Genomic DNA, 15,723 nt, shown 5'->3' on the forward strand with positions numbered 1-15,723 from the left:
TGTATAGTATTCGTTGTCGACGACGTTCCATTGTTAAGTATGGGTGCGTCGCAGTCAACGATTCCGGATCCCTTAGGTTGTATGGTGAAGAATTTTAAAAAGGGATTCAAAACATGTGATTTTGGGGTTAAAATGTCTCCTGTACGTTTGGTCACTTTGTGTACTAGGGAGTGGCCTACTTTGGTTGCGGCATGGCCGCCACGTGGCAGTTTGGATCCAACTCTGGTACAGCGCGTACACGTGGCTGTATCGGGTAGGCCTGAACTTTACGGCCAGTTTCCTTATATTGATTGTTGGAGACAGGCCGTAAATGACTCGCCAAAATGGCTCCAGACATGCCACGAGGAGCAGTGTCGCCTCATGGTAGCTAGGACTTGTTTGTCCACTAGGACTGGTGTTAGGCCCATTTTGGACACGCCCCCTGAGTCCGAGATCCCTTTGCCGCCCCCTTACTTTCCGTTAAGAGGAAGTGACGCAAATGCAGGAAGTCCTGCACCCCTCCCCTCATTACCCCCATCCACTTACGCTTCCTCCTCCAGTACAGGATCCACCCCCCCTCGTACTAAATCTCCCCTTCCGGAATCAGAACCAACCCCCATTAAAAACGAATATCCTGATTTGGCGCCACTTCAGACTTCCGGTCAAGCTTCATCTAGCTCGGCTCGAAGTGTTTTATTTACAACCTTTTCCCAAAACCAAGCTCCCACATCCCCATACCCTATTTCTCCCCGACTGGAACCTATGACTGACGCCCCTCCACGTAGCCCCATACAGACCCGACAGTTGACCGGTGCCCAACAATTAAAACACTATCAGATGCCTCTTCGTCTGAATCCTGGGCCAGCCTATATCGATGCCGCAGGCCAAATGGCACATGCTGACCCAGTCTTTGTATATGTCCCATTCACGACAACCGATCTCTTAAATTGGAAGACCCACAATTCCTCGTATACTGAGAAACCACAAGCTATGACTGATCTGTTCACCTCAATAGTACAGACACATAACCCGACATGGGCTGATTGCCAGCAGTTATTAATGACTTTATTCAACAATGAGGAAAGGACAAGAATTAATCAAGCGGCCATTAAAGCACTAGAGGATAAAGCCCGTACTTTAAACCAAGCCAATCCATCAGCATGGGCCGCAACACATTATCCCAACACCGATCCCGATTGGAATGTAAATGGTGCTGATATGGTTCAACTCAGAGCCTATAGAGACGCTATAATTGCTGGCATGAAAGCCGGAGGAAAGAAAGCTATTAACATGTCGAAGACAGTTGAGGTGATTCAGAAAAGCGATGAAGCGCCCAGTGTCTTTTATGACCGATTATTGGAGGCATACCGCTTGTATACCCCCTTTAATCCGTAAGACGCAGATAATTCCCGAATGGTGAACTCCGCCTTTGTCAGCCAAGCTTACGGAGATATTAAGCGCAAGCTACAAAAGTTAGAAGGGTTTGCAGGTATGTCAATCACCCAACTAATGGAGGTAGCGAATAAGGTTTATATGAATAGGGAAACAGAAAGTAAGAAAGAGGAAGAGCGCAAGATGCGTAAAAAGGCTGATATGCTAGCGGTAGCGATCGCAGGCGTAGATAGACGGGGCCCAGATAGAGGCGATAGTAGATGGAATAGGGAGCCTTTGAGTAGGAATCAATGCGCGTATTGCAAGGAAGAAGGGCATTGGAGGAACGAATGTCCGCAAAGAGAGCAGTACGAGAGAGACCTACCCAGGGCAGGCTACGGAAACTTTAGAGGCAGAGCGAGAGGTAGAGGAGGCCCCGGAGGGAGTAATGGTAATAGAGGGAATAATGGGAACAGAGGAAGTGTTAGGGAAGACAGGTATATTCCAGCAGCGCAAAGGTCCCGCGATAGAGAAGGTAGGGACTTTGTAGGATTGGCTGACACGGTCATGGAGGACTATTGATACCGACCGGGCTCCATCCCCCTTGGTCGAGCGGAGCCTATGGTCGATGTATCAATAGGGGGAAAAAGGAGTGCGTTCATGATCGACACTGGTGCTGAACATTCAGTGGTGACTAATCTAGTTGCTCCTCCATCTGGAAGGACTATTACTGTGATAGGAGCAACTGGAAGAAGTGCTGAAAAACCGGTTCTTAAAAGTCGACTCTGTACATTGGGAGGCCACGTAGTAAAACATCAATTCCTTTATATGCCTGAATGTCCAGTCCAATTGCTGGGACGTGATATGCTATCTAAGTTACAAGCGCAGATTACGTTCCTACCAAATGGAACAACATCTTTAAAGTTTAATGGACCTTCAGGTATCATGACATTATCCGTACCAAAGGAAGAAGAGTGGCGACTTTATACAGCGTTGACTAGCCAAAACCCTAGGAGTGATGAGACATTATTTAACATACCAGGAGTTTGGGCAGAGAACAACCCACCAGGACTGGCCCGCAATATTCCACCTATAAAAATTGAACTAAAACTTGGGGTTTATCCAGTGAGCCTAAGACAATACCACATCCCGCAGAAGGCTAAGAAGAACATCCAATCCTATCTGGATAAGTTCATACGGTATGGTATCCTAAAATTCTGTACTTCCCCCTGGAACACCCCATTGCTGCCTGTTCAAAAGCCCGGTACAGATGAGTATCGACCTGTGCAGGACTTGAGAGCAGTCAATGATGCGGTTGTTAGTATACATCCAGTTGTACCCAATCCATATAACCTGCTTGCTTTAATTCCGGGCGGGGCTACCTACTTTACAGTCTTAGACCTCAAAGATACCTTCTTTTGCCTCCGAATTGCCGCAGAAAGTCAATGTATTTTCGCTTTCCAATGGGAGAATGCTGTAACGGGCTCAAAACGCCAAATGACTTGGACAAGACTGCCCCAAGGGTTTAAAAATTCACCTACCCTATTTGGTTCAGCCCTAAGTCAAGATCTACTGGATTTCGAGTCCATCCCAGGAGAGTGTGTATTGTTACAATATGTAGATGACTTGTTGATAGCAGCAGTTACAAAAGAAATCTGTCAGCAAGCAACGCACGATCTACTACACATTCTCTGGAAGGCAGGATACAAGGTGTCTAGAAAGAAGGCTCAGTTGTGTTTGCCAACTGTCAAATATCTGGGATTCCATATCTCTGAAGGTCAAAGAATTATGGGGCCAGAGAGAAAAGAAGCTGTGTGCCAAATACCAATACCCAAGAATAGAAGACAAGTGCGAGAATTCTTGGGGGCAGCAGGCTTCTGTAGGATATGGATTCCCAGCTACGCGATACTGGCAAAACCTCTGTATGCAGCTATCAAAGGTACAGAGCACGACCCCTTCTTATGGACTCAAGAACAACAAACGGCATTTGAAGATGTGAAGAAGGCTTTGATGAGTGCCCCAGCATTAGGTCTACCTGATCACACACGACCATTCTACTTATATGTACACGAGCAAAGAAGAATGGCTGTGGGAGTATTGACACAGTACTTGGGATCATGGCAAAGACCTGTAGCCTACATGTCTAAGCAATTGGATGCAGTGGCCAGCGGACTTCCACCTTGTCTAAGAGCCGTAGCTGCAGCCGCCCTGCTAGTAGCTGAAGCCGATAAACTCACTCTGGGTCAAGAACTTTATGTACGAGTCCCACATGCAGTACAGACGTTGTTGGATTACAAAGGAAATCATTGGTTTAGTAACAGCCGTATGACCAAGTATCAAGCAATGTTGTGTGAAAACCCCAGAGTGCATTTAGAGACTGTAAACACCTTAAATCCAGCTACCCTTTTGCCACAACCTACTGAAAGTCAACATGATTGTTTGGAAGTAATGGATGAAGTATTCTCAAGTAGACCAGATCTTCGTGATTTTCCCATCCAGAACCCTGATGTTCAATATTATACCGACGGCAGTAGTTATGTGAAAGAAGGGATCCGCTATGCAGGATATGCAGTAACAACAATAGACAAGGTGATAGAAGCTCGGCCACTGGCGAAAGGAACATCAGCACAAAAGGCAGAATTGATAGCACTGACACGAGCGTTACAATTGGCTGAAGGTTTAAGAGTGAACATCTACACGGACTCCAAATATGCGTTTTTAACCACTCATGCCCACGGAGCTTTGTATAAAGAAAGAGGACTACTGAATTCAGAAGGCAAAGAAATCAAATACGCAGCTGAAATCCTACAACTATTGGAAGCAGTGTGGGAGCCGAAAGAAGTCGGTATCATACATTGTCGAGCGCATCTGAGAGGAGATGGTGATGTAACCAAGGGAAATCGGATGGCAGATAGTGCAGCCAAGCGTGCTGCTGAATCAGGAAGACAGGAGTATGTGGGGCATATAGCTGCTCTTATACCAACTCCACTGTCCCAATGGACTCCAGTTCATACAGCTCAAGAAGAGGAGTGGTTAAAGACTGAACCAGGAAAGTATTTGGAGAACAAGTGGTATCAGCTAGAAGATGGAAGAATAGTCATACCAGCATCACTAGCGGTAGAAATTGTCCAAAATTATCATAACGGGACACATTCTGGGAGAGACAGTACTGAAGAATCCCTCAGAAAACATTTCTACATACGAAGATTGTCCAACTTGACTCAGGCCATTGTACGAAGATGTGTAACTTGTGCTAAAAATAATGCAAGACAAGGACCAGTAAAGCCACCAGGAGTCCAGTTTATGGGGGGACTCCCCATGTCCGATTTACAAATTGACTTTACAGTGATGCCTAAATCGGGTGGACATCGTTACCTGCTGGTAATTGTGTGCACCTATTCAGGCTGGGTAGAAGCATGTCCTACTCGTACAGAGAAAGCAGGAGAAGTTGTGAGATTCCTGCTACGAGAAATAATACCCCGATATGGACTACCCTGTTCTATAGGATCGGACAATGGTCCAGCTTTTGTTCATCAGTGCCTACAACAACTGACTCATATGCTTGGTATAAAGTGGAGGCTTCATACTGCATATAGACCCCAGAGCTCTGGCAAGGTAGAGAGAATGAATAGAACTATTAAGAACCAGTTGGCTAAAATGTGTCAGGAAACCCAACTTAAGTGGAACGTTCTCTTACCCATAGCTCTATTGCGAATCCGCAGTACCCCTACCAGAAGGATGGGCCGCTCTCCTTTTGAAATCATGTATGGGCGACCACCTCCCGTACTTGGTAACTTAAGGGGGGATTTGAGTCAGTTGGGAGAAGGAATTACCCGGCAGCAGGTTATAGAGTTGGGTAAGACTATGGAGGAGGTACAGAAATGGGTACAAGATAGATTACCTGTGAATATTTATCCCCCTGTTCATAGTTATCATCCAGGAGATCAAGTGTGGATTAAAGAGTGGAATAATGTACCGTTAGGGCCCAAGTGGAGAGGTCCTTATGTTGTTCTTTTGTCTACCCCTACAGCGATAAAAGTAGCCGAAGTGACTCTGTGGATACATCACTCCAGGGTTAAACCAGCAGCAGTCGATTCTTGGCAAGTTACAGCAGATCCAGAGAATCCCTGCAAGATCCGGTTAAAGCGCACTACTCAGTCGGAGTAACGAGGAACTATTGTGGATTATAAATTTTATTGTTACAGGGATTTGGTGCGTGAGTGAGAAGGCCATAATAAAGCCTGTCCGCCCACCGACGTATAGTTTATAAGCCAGGAAAAGTCTCGAAGGGACTCCTGTGAAGACGAGCAGAACTCCATTCCCTGCAGCCCTTACATCCTGGAAGCTGAGGTGCCTTCGCACGGACGAAGACTGAGGATGACGGCGAAAGATGTGTTTTTGATAGTGTTTATTTATGTGTGTTTTTATATTCAGGAAGGTAGAGGTACCGACACTCCTAGCTGTGAGGTATGCATTAAGACTACGAGAACAGGTAACCATATTTCCCAAACCCTAATTTGGCATTCACAATACGAGTGTAAAGGAGATGTATCGAGATGTAGATACCTAAATATAGATTATAGTGTGTGCCATTTAGGAGTAGGAGAACCTAAGTGCTTCAGTCCGGAGTATCAACCTCGTACAATTTGGTTGACTCTCAGGAATGGAGATCCTCAGGGGACCCTAATTAATAAAACGGTGTTAGAATCCGTACATTCTTCGGGTGTTCTGCTATTTGATGCGTGTAAAGCGATATCGAGTGGTAGAAAGCCGTGGAATGTATGTGGGGATCTTAGATGGGAGAGGACGTATGGGTCTAATGATAAATATATTTGTCCCAGTAGTAAAAATAAATATGTGAGTCCTAGATGCCCAAATAAAGACTATAACTTTTGCCCATATTGGTCTTGTGTGGGATGGGCGACTTGGGGACAGACAGTAGACAAGGACATGATAGTGACTAAGTTGCCTACCAGCCCATATTGTAAGTCTATGGAATGTAATCCCATCCATATATTTATAAATAACCCCGACAAGTTCTTAGACAAGTATGGCAATTTATTTGGGTTTCAAATATACGGGACGGGTTTAGATCCTGGGACAGTATTGTTTATAGGGATAGAGACTGATACGGTATCCTCCCAAACTCATCAAGTATACCATTCCTTTTATGAAGAGATGAGTATAGATAATAAGATCCCCCATAATGCTAAAAACCTGTTTATTGATTTAGCCGAAAGTATTGCCGGTAGTCTTAATGTTACCAACTGCTATGTGTGTGGAGGTACTAACATGGGAGACCAATGGCCTTGGGAAGCAAAGGAGGTAATGTCCGGTTCTGAGGCAGTTGACCAACTAATATCTACACAAGCCGATTATCATATGAGTGTTAGAGGTAAATCTGAGTGGAGATTAAAGACCTCCATCATAGGTTATGTTTGCATAGCAAGGAAAGGAATAATGTATAACACTTCTGTAGGAGAATTAACTTGTCTAGGGCAAAAACCTTATGATGATGATACAAAGAATACAACTTGGTGGTCGGCTTCAAATGTCTCTGAACCATCTAACCCGTTTGCTAGATACGCCAATTTAAAGGATGTGTGGTTTGATTTATCCATCACATCTACCTGGAGAGCCCCAGCAAATTTGTACTGGATCTGTGGTAAGAAAGCCTATTCGGAGTTGCCACAGGACTGGGAAGGGGCATGTGTGTTGGGTATGCTCAAACCATCCTTCTTCTTGTTACCGATTGAAACAGGTGAGACTTTAGGTGTTAAAGTGTATGATGTGAATCATAGGAAGAAAAGGGGGCCCATAGAGATAGGTGCCTGGGAAGATGATGAATGGCCTCCCCAGCGTATCATAGATTATTATGGGCCAGCCACGTGGGCAGAAGATGGTACCTTTGGTTATAGAACCCCTATTTATATGCTCAACCGAATTATAAGATTACAGGCGGTGGTTGAGATTATCACCAACGAGACATCACAAGCGCTCAATCTTCTAGCGAAGCATAACACCAGGATGAGGACAGCAGTCTACCAAAATAGATTAGCCTTGGATTACCTTTTGGCAGTAGAGGGAGGTGTATGTGGGAAGTTTAACCTGAGCAATTGCTGTCTTCAAATAGATGACGAAGGGCAAGCAATAGCTGAGCTTACTAGCCATATGGTTAAACTAGCGCATGTGCCTACTCAGGTATGGAAAGGGTATAATCCAAGTAGTTGGTTTGGTAGCTGGTATGAGTGGTTTGGAGGGCTTAAGGCAGTGGTAGGTGGAGTCCTACTGATTTTAATGTTGTGTCTACTCCTGCCGTGTCTTATACCCTTAGTAGTTAGATCTGTGCAAAGCCTAATAGAAAATATAGCAGAGAGGAAGGCTGCTGCACAGATAATGGCGGTTTATAAGTATAAGGCTCTAGATCAGGGAGAACCAATGCAGGAAGATGAGTGTTGAAGATTCACACCATAAGATAAGTCTGGTCTGGTTCAAGGTAACTTGCGGTGTATGCAAACCAAGGTTAAGTGATGCCTCAAGTAATTGTGAAATATCAAGAGGCATCAAAGGGGGGAATGTGGTGGAATCTCGGTAAAAATAAATTTAGTAGGCCGAGATTACCACGTGGCAGGTGTACGTGCATATGCTGACGTATCGATCAGTTGGTTGCACGAGGCAAGATACGATCAGTAGTGTACGGAGCATGTGCAAGAATACAGGATGTAGTATTCCCCTCCTCCATTGTGCTGGACAAGCCATGCGGTCAAGCAGGAAGTTAATTCTTATTTGTATTGATTGGTTAAGAGAATGTGCGGGTGGAGCTTAATATGGGAGGAGTTATGTGCCTATATAAGGAGCCTGCACTATTGTCCGGGGCTCAGAACTTGCTGTATTTTGGTGACGCTAGTCCCTCTGAGTCCCGATCGGTGATCCAATAAAGAATCTCTTCCTTCCTGAAGAAACCTGTGTCCATCTCTCTGTGCTTGGCTTCCGTCAGTTTCTCCGGTATCACTTATGCTCAAAGGGACACTATAGGGACCCAGACCGCTTTATCTCATTGAAGTGGTATGGTTGCCTTGTCCCTGTTGTTTTAACAGTCGATGTAGGGTATAAAAACACAATAGGCCAGTAAGGGGGAGATCAATCAAACAAGGTGGAAAATAACAGAACTACAGGTGTGAGTGGAGTGTGGCTCTTTAGGAGAGCAAGAGAGATATTATTTTATTATTATTACTGGTATTTATATAGCGCCAGCATATTCTGTAGCGTTTTCCAATGTTATCATTATTAGGATTATGCTCAAACGACCTTACAGATATGTGACATAGAAGTTACTCTGATTCAATACAGTTACAAAAACCTTACAAATGATTTAACTACAGAAGTCACAATTAAAGTTTATGGAAATTTGTGTAGATAGATCATTTGGGAAGTTATCTGACTGTATTGAATCATTTGAAAATGTTATTTAATCAAGGTATTTAACTGTTAACCCCTTAAGGACCAAACTTCTGGAATAAAAGGGAATCATGACCTGTCACACGTCATGTGTCCTTAAGGGGTTAAATACAATATACAGAGAGCACTATCTTTGGTTTTATCTCTCTCCCCATATCAAGAACCTTCACCACCTACCAACACCTACATCCAACCAGTGGGGGATCAACGCCACTGACTGCCAGTTACACCTGAGCTTGTACTAGCTCTTTAAAAGGTGTGTAGGATTACTACCATTGCTGCTTATCTCCTCTTACCAATATCAGAGACAGATTACACTAGGGATTTAGGAGAGAGCGCAGGTAACGTTTTCTTTGGTTTTTACTGTATATATTGGGGCTGATTTGTACTGTGGTCGTTGCTGCTGCCCAGGAGTGATGGGAGTGAGCGCAGGACTTGTTTTTTGTATTTGTATTCACTTTCTGTATCACACAGCTATGTTACAATGCTGCCGCCCATCCCATGTGTTCCATACTAATGGTTAATTTGTATATAGGGGTGTATATAAAAAAATACGCCTCTCTGTCTCATTAGAGAAATCTTTGCCAGAAGCTCAAGGAAGCAAAGTGCAAGGTCAGTGTAAGAACCACCTGAGGGGGTTTGCCTTGACGGGGCCACAAAAAGAGGCAGCAGGACTTGGTCGTCAAGGGTCTGGAACTAAAATAAGCTTTGCGAATGCCTGCTTCTTTTCACCGACCAGCCAGGAGAGCGCTATTCAGTAGGTTTGTTCCCACGAACTAGGGGAACAAACGCTACACATGAGCCAGGAGAACAGTTTGTGGACTCCCCGAAATAGACCGACCGCTACCTCTGAAACTGTGGAACTATTTTGGGCATAGGACTTTGTGTGCGGTCGGTCAAATTATGACTTCCATGGAAATCCCAAACCCCTGAACCGATCTGAGTGAATTTTGGATATGTTGGACCCCCAGATCGGGGCTATCAAGGGACTGTTGTTGAGTTTCAATGTGTTTTGGGGGTACTTTCGGGGTGTTATTAAAATTTATGTTTTCTGTGCCTGGAGATAATTGACTTTAGTACAGTTCCTGACTAAATTATGTCACAGGCACTGGGGAGGGATTATCTTGTTTTGTGTAGGAGAGAGCCAATTTAGTTACAGTGTGTATTTTGCCATTGTTCCCTCTCAGGTCCAGTGGGTAATGCCCCTGGAATATGTCACAGTAAACCCCTTGCATGGGGACTTGCATGTAAACCGGCCAGTTGGCCTGAATAAACTCATTCCTGTTGTACCCTTTATCTAGTTTAGGCCCATGTTTGGGTATACATCTGATTGCTGGGAAAATTTACTTGGATACGGCATTTCCTTCTATAGAACGTTCGAATCAACACCCAAACTGCGAGCTATAATCACTCAGCCTCTAGCAGTTAGGGAGGAACTGAAAGGCAATGGGTATCTGAAATACCAGCGTTCGTAAAAAACTGATGGCAAGTGGCAGGATCCAAACGGTCAAATGGAACACCCGAATCAGGAGAATCAGTGAATGGCCCAGTGGTATGAGATGCTAAAGAGAGCTATGTTAAAAGATTTACAGGAAGCCTGGGGTCGGCCAGCAAGCAACAAAAGCAAAGCTACCATTATCACCGAACTGAGTACCAATGCAAGGTTATGTGGAGACTCAGCTTGTTGGGACCCAACCCTTTGCCGGAACACGTAGCCCATATATTGGGGCAGGATTTTGAAAGACAGTGTGCCTTAGAGGAACTAGACAGAGACAAGTGGGTAGTCATCCTGAGCAGCAACTGTCGGGCAGAGCAGCTGAGGCGTATAGGGCAGTACCCGACTCAGACATACACCATTATGAGCGGGTAAAGGATATTTTGTTGGCCCAGTATGCTGCAACACCTGAGGCATACACAGGGCCGGCGGTGCCGCCTTAGGGCGCACCGGCTCTGGGGGCGCAAGATTTCAGTGACCGGCAGGAGGGAAGCGTCTGTGGGTGTGTCTGTGTATGTGTGAGTGTGTGTATGTGTCTGTGTGTGTCTGTGAATGATTGTATGAATGTGTGTGTCTGTCAGTGTATGAGTGTGTGTTTGTGAGTGTCTGTCAAATCAGTGAGAGTATGTTTGTGATTGAGTGTGTGTCTGTCAATGAATGAGTGTGTGTCAGATCAGTGAGTCTGTGTCTGTCAGTGACGTCTGTGTGTTTGTCATTGAGTGTGTGTGGCTGTTAGTGTGTGTACACCACTGAGTGTAGCGTGGCGGAGCGGAGCGCAGTACAGGAGCTTCTGTTTCCTGTACCTGGCCAGACTGAGAGGAGGTGCTCACTGAGAGAGCACTTCCTGTCAGTCCAGCCAGGTACAGAAAACTGAAGCTCCTGTAGATGGTCTGCTCCGCAACGCTACAAGACAGGTAGGAGGCACACCAGGAAGGGGAGTGTGACCGCTAAGAGGGTGGGGGGTGCACCAAGGGACAGAGAGGGCAGGGGAGAGAAAAACCAAGGCACAGGGAAAAGAGGGGAGAGGGGAGAGGAACACTAAGGGACGGGGAAGAGGGAGGGGCTGGTTAGGAGGCACATAGGTGAAGATGTTAATTTTAGAGGGGGGGCCGGAAAAATGCATCTTCGCCTATGTACCCCAAAATCCTTGCACCGGCCCTGGGCATACAGCAGGAAATTTTGGGGGCTCAGAAAAAAAACATAAAGATTTTTTTGCTGAGTGGATCTTCCGAATGCACTGAGGTGCCAAAAATTGGATGCAGGGCTGCCGGGCAACTTCTCTGGAGGATGCTTTACAACTATTATTACTGGAGCATACAGACTATAGCCCCTATTTCCTCCCCACGTACACTACAACCAGCATCCCCATACAGACTATAGCCCCTATTTCCTCCCCACGTACACTACAACCCCCATCCCCATACAGACTATAGCCCCTCTTTCCATCCTAAACAGACTACAGTCCCTACCCCCTCCACACATAAACACGCGCAAACACATTACACCACAAATGCATTGATCAAATTTTATGCTTTTTTAAAAGAGCATGAGTTGTACTTGGCATTACACGTAACTTTTAACCCCTTCACGACGGGTGACGGTCGAGGTCCGTCATCCTGGGGATGGCCTTAACGACGGGTGACGGACCTCGTACGTCACGCGGTAAAATTAACGCCGCGATCGCGCAGTGCCGGCGATCGCGGGGTTAACGCTGTTGCTGGGTCCCTCTGAGTCAGGGGCAGACCAGCAACAGCAAATCGCGATGTCCCAGCACATGTGATCGCTGTAACAGCCAGTCACAGCGGTCACAATACTGCTGGGATATCTGATCCGCCTCCCTCCACCTCGTGTGGGTTTGTGAAGTGGAGAGAGACGGATCGTTGCAACATTGTGTTCCAGAAGAATAGTGAATATCTTTAAAAAGTTCCTAATCCCTTTCCCCTTCCTTAAAAAAAAATATTAACCCTTTCCCTGCTGCTTGATCACTGCTAGCAGTGATCAATATACAGGTCACAGTACTTTACACAGTACTTTACTACTTTACTGATCTATTTTTTTTTTACACTTAAGGGTTAAATTTTATTTTTTTTGTAACCCTAAGGGGTTAAATTTTATTCTTTTATTTTATTAATTTGTGATTTAGTTAGTTGGTGGGTGGAATTTAGTGGTAATTTGGGGAATTTAGTTAGGGGTTAAAAAAAAAAAAAAAAAAGTTATTTTAGTTATTTAGTTAAAGTTTTCTTAGCTGTGTTAACTGTATTAAAAATGTTGCGAAAGTATAGCGCAGAGGAGGCTTATGCCCAGAGGCGGCTCTAGACTTTATGAGGCCTTAGGCGAAACGCAAACATGAGGCCCCACTAACAAAAAAGTGTCACATATACACATTGACGCACTGTCTACCTGTGTATGTGCCTGAGAGTGTGTCTGACAGAGAGTATCCTTGTGGGTGCGAATGTATGTCTCTGTGAGCATGTTTGTGTTTTTGTCTGAGACCCTATGTGTGCGGGGGGTGTGATGGTGAGAGGGAGTGGACGGTAATGTGAGAGGAAGCAGGGGGTGATAGTAATGTGAGAGTGAGGGGGGTTAATGTGAGAGGGGGGTTAATGTGAGAGTGAGAGGGGGGTTAATGTGAGAGTGAGAGGGGGGTTAATGTGAGAGTGAGAGGGGGGTTAATGTGAGAGTGAGAGGGGGGTTAATGTGAGAGTGAGAGGGGGGTAATGTGAGAGTGAGAGGGGGGTTAATGTGAGAGAGAGGGGGGTTAATGTGAGAGTGAGAGGGGGGTTAATGTGAGAGTGAGAGGGGGGTTAATGTGAGAGTGAGAGGGGGGTTAATGTGAGAGTGAGAGGGGGGTAATGTGAGAGTGAGAGGGGGGTAATGTGAGAGTGAGAGGGGGGTAATGTGAGAGTGAGAGGGGGGTAATGTGAGAGTGAGAGGGGGGTAATGTGAGAGTGAGAGGGGGGTAATGTGAGAGTGAGAGGGGGTAATGTGAGAGTGAGAGGGGGTAATGTGAGAGTGAGAGGGGGTAATGTGAGAGTGAGAGGGGGTAATGTGAGAGTGGGGGGGTAATGTGAGAGTGGGGGGTAATGTGAGAGTGGGGGGGTAATGTGAGAGTGAGAGGGGGTAATGTGAGAAGGAGGGGGTGATGGTGAGTGGGGGGAAGCTGAGGGTGGTGACGGAGGGTTATGCTGAGGGTGGTGGGGGGTAATGCTGAGGGTGGTGGGGGGTAATGCTGAGGGTGGTGGGGGGTAATGCTGAGGGTGGTGGGGGGTAATGCTGAGGGGGTGATGCTGAGGGGGGTGGGGGTGATGCTGAGGGGGGTGACGGGGGTGATGCTGAGGGGGGTGACGGGGGTGATGCTGAGGGGGGTGACGGGGGTGATGCTGAGGGGGGTGACGGGGGTGATGCTGAGGGGGGTGACGGGGGTGAAGCTGAGGGGGGTGACGGGGGTGATGCTGAGGGGGGTGACGGGGGTGATGCTGAGGGGGGTGACGCTGAGGGGGGTGACGGGGGTGACGCTGAGGGGGGTGACGGGGGTGATGCTGAGGGGGGTGACGGGGGTGATGCTGAGGGGGGTGACGGGGGTGATGCTGAGGGGGGTGACGGGGGTGATGCTGAGGGGGGTGACGGGGGTGATGCTGAGGGGGGTGACGGGGGTGATGCTGAGGGGGGTGACGGGGGTGATGCTGAGGGGGGTGACGGGGGTGATGCTGAGAGGGGTGACGGGGGTGATGCTGAGAGGGGTGACGGGGGTGATGCTGAGGGGGGTGACGGGGGTGATGCTGAGGGGGGTGACGGGGGTGATGCTGAGGGGGGTGACGGGGGTGATGCTGAGGGGGGTGACGGGGAGTGATGCTGAAGGTGGTGGGAGTGATGCTGAGGGGTGGTGAAGCTGAGGGTGGGGTGAGGCTGAGGGTGGTGGGGGGTTATGGGGGATGGTGAGGCTGAGGGTGGTGGGGGGTGAGGCTGAGGGTGGTGGGGGGTGAGGCTGAGGGTGGTGGGGGGTGAAGCTGAGGGTGGGCGGGGGGTGATGGTGGTGGGGGGTGATGGTGGTGGGGGGTGATGCTGAGGGTGGTGGGGGTGATGGTGGGGAGGGGTGATGGTGGTGGGGGTTAAGCTGAGGGTGGTGGGGGGTGAGGCTGAGGGTGGTGATGGTGGGGAATGAGGCTGAGGTTGGTGGGGGGTGATGGTGACGGTGGTGGGGGGGGGAAGCTGATGGTGGTGGTGGGTGTAGCTGAGGGTGGTGGTGGGTGTAGCTGAGGGTGGTGGTGGGTGTAGCTGAGGGTGGTGGGGGTGATGGTGGGGAGGGGTGATGGTGAGGGTGGTGGGGGTGATGGTGGTGGGTGGTGAGGCTGAGGGTGGTGAGATGGTGGTGGGGTGAGGCTGAGGGTGGTGGGGGTGATGGTGGTGGGGGGTGATGGTGGTGGGGGGTGAGGCTGAGGTTGGTGGGGGGTGATAGTGACGGTGGTGGGGGGGTGAAGCTGATGGTGGTGGTGGGGGTGAGGCTGAGGGTGGGGAGGGGTGATGGTGGTGAGGGTGGTGGGGGTGGTGGGGGTGAGGGTGGTGAGGGTGGTGGGGGGTGAGGCTGAGGGTGGGGAGATGGTGGTGGGGGTGAGGCTGAGGGTGGGGTGATGGTGGTGGGGGTGAGGCTGAGGGTGGGGTGGGGGTGAGGCTGAGGGTGGGGTGATGGTGGTGGGGTGAGGCTGAGGGTGGGGTGATGGTGGTGGGGTGATGGTGGTGGGGTGAGGCTGAGGGTGGTGGGGGTGATGGTGGTGGGGGTTAAGCTGAGGGTGGTGGGGGGTGAGGCGGAGGGTGGTGATGGGGAATGAGGCTGAGGTTGGTGGGGGGTGATGGTGACGGTGGTGGGGGGGTGAAGCTGAGGGTGGTGGGGGTGAGGCTGAGGGTGGTGGGGGGTGAGGCTGAGGGTGGTGGGGGGTGAGGCTGAGGGTGGTGGGGGGTGAGGCTGAGGGTGGGGTGATGGTGGTGGGGTGAGGCTGAGGGTGGGGTGATGGTGGTGGGGTGAGACTGAGGGTGGTGCGGGGTGATGGTGGTGGGGTGAGGCTGAGGGTGGTGGGGGTGATGGTGGTGGGGGTGAGGCTGAGGGTGGTGGGGGTGATGGTGGTGGGTGGTGAAACTGAGGGTGGTGGGGGTGATGGTGGTGGGGGGTGATGGTGAGGGTGGGGGGTGAGGCTGAGGGTGGTGGGGGGTGATGGTGAGGGTGGGGGGTGAGGCTGAGGGTGGTGGGGGGTGATGGTGAGGGTGGGGGGGTGAGGCTGAGGGTGGTGGGGGGTGATGGTGGTGGGGGGTGAAGCTGAGGGTGGTGGGGTTGATTGTGGTGGGGGGTGAAGCTGAGGGTGGTGGGGGTGATGGTGGTGGGGGTGAGGCTGAGGGTGGTGGGGGTGATGGTGGTGGGGTGAGGCTGA

Source organism: Pelobates fuscus, chromosome 5 (assembly GCF_036172605.1).
Source record: "Pelobates fuscus isolate aPelFus1 chromosome 5, aPelFus1.pri, whole genome shotgun sequence".
Lineage (NCBI taxonomy): Eukaryota > Metazoa > Chordata > Amphibia > Anura > Pelobatidae > Pelobates > Pelobates fuscus.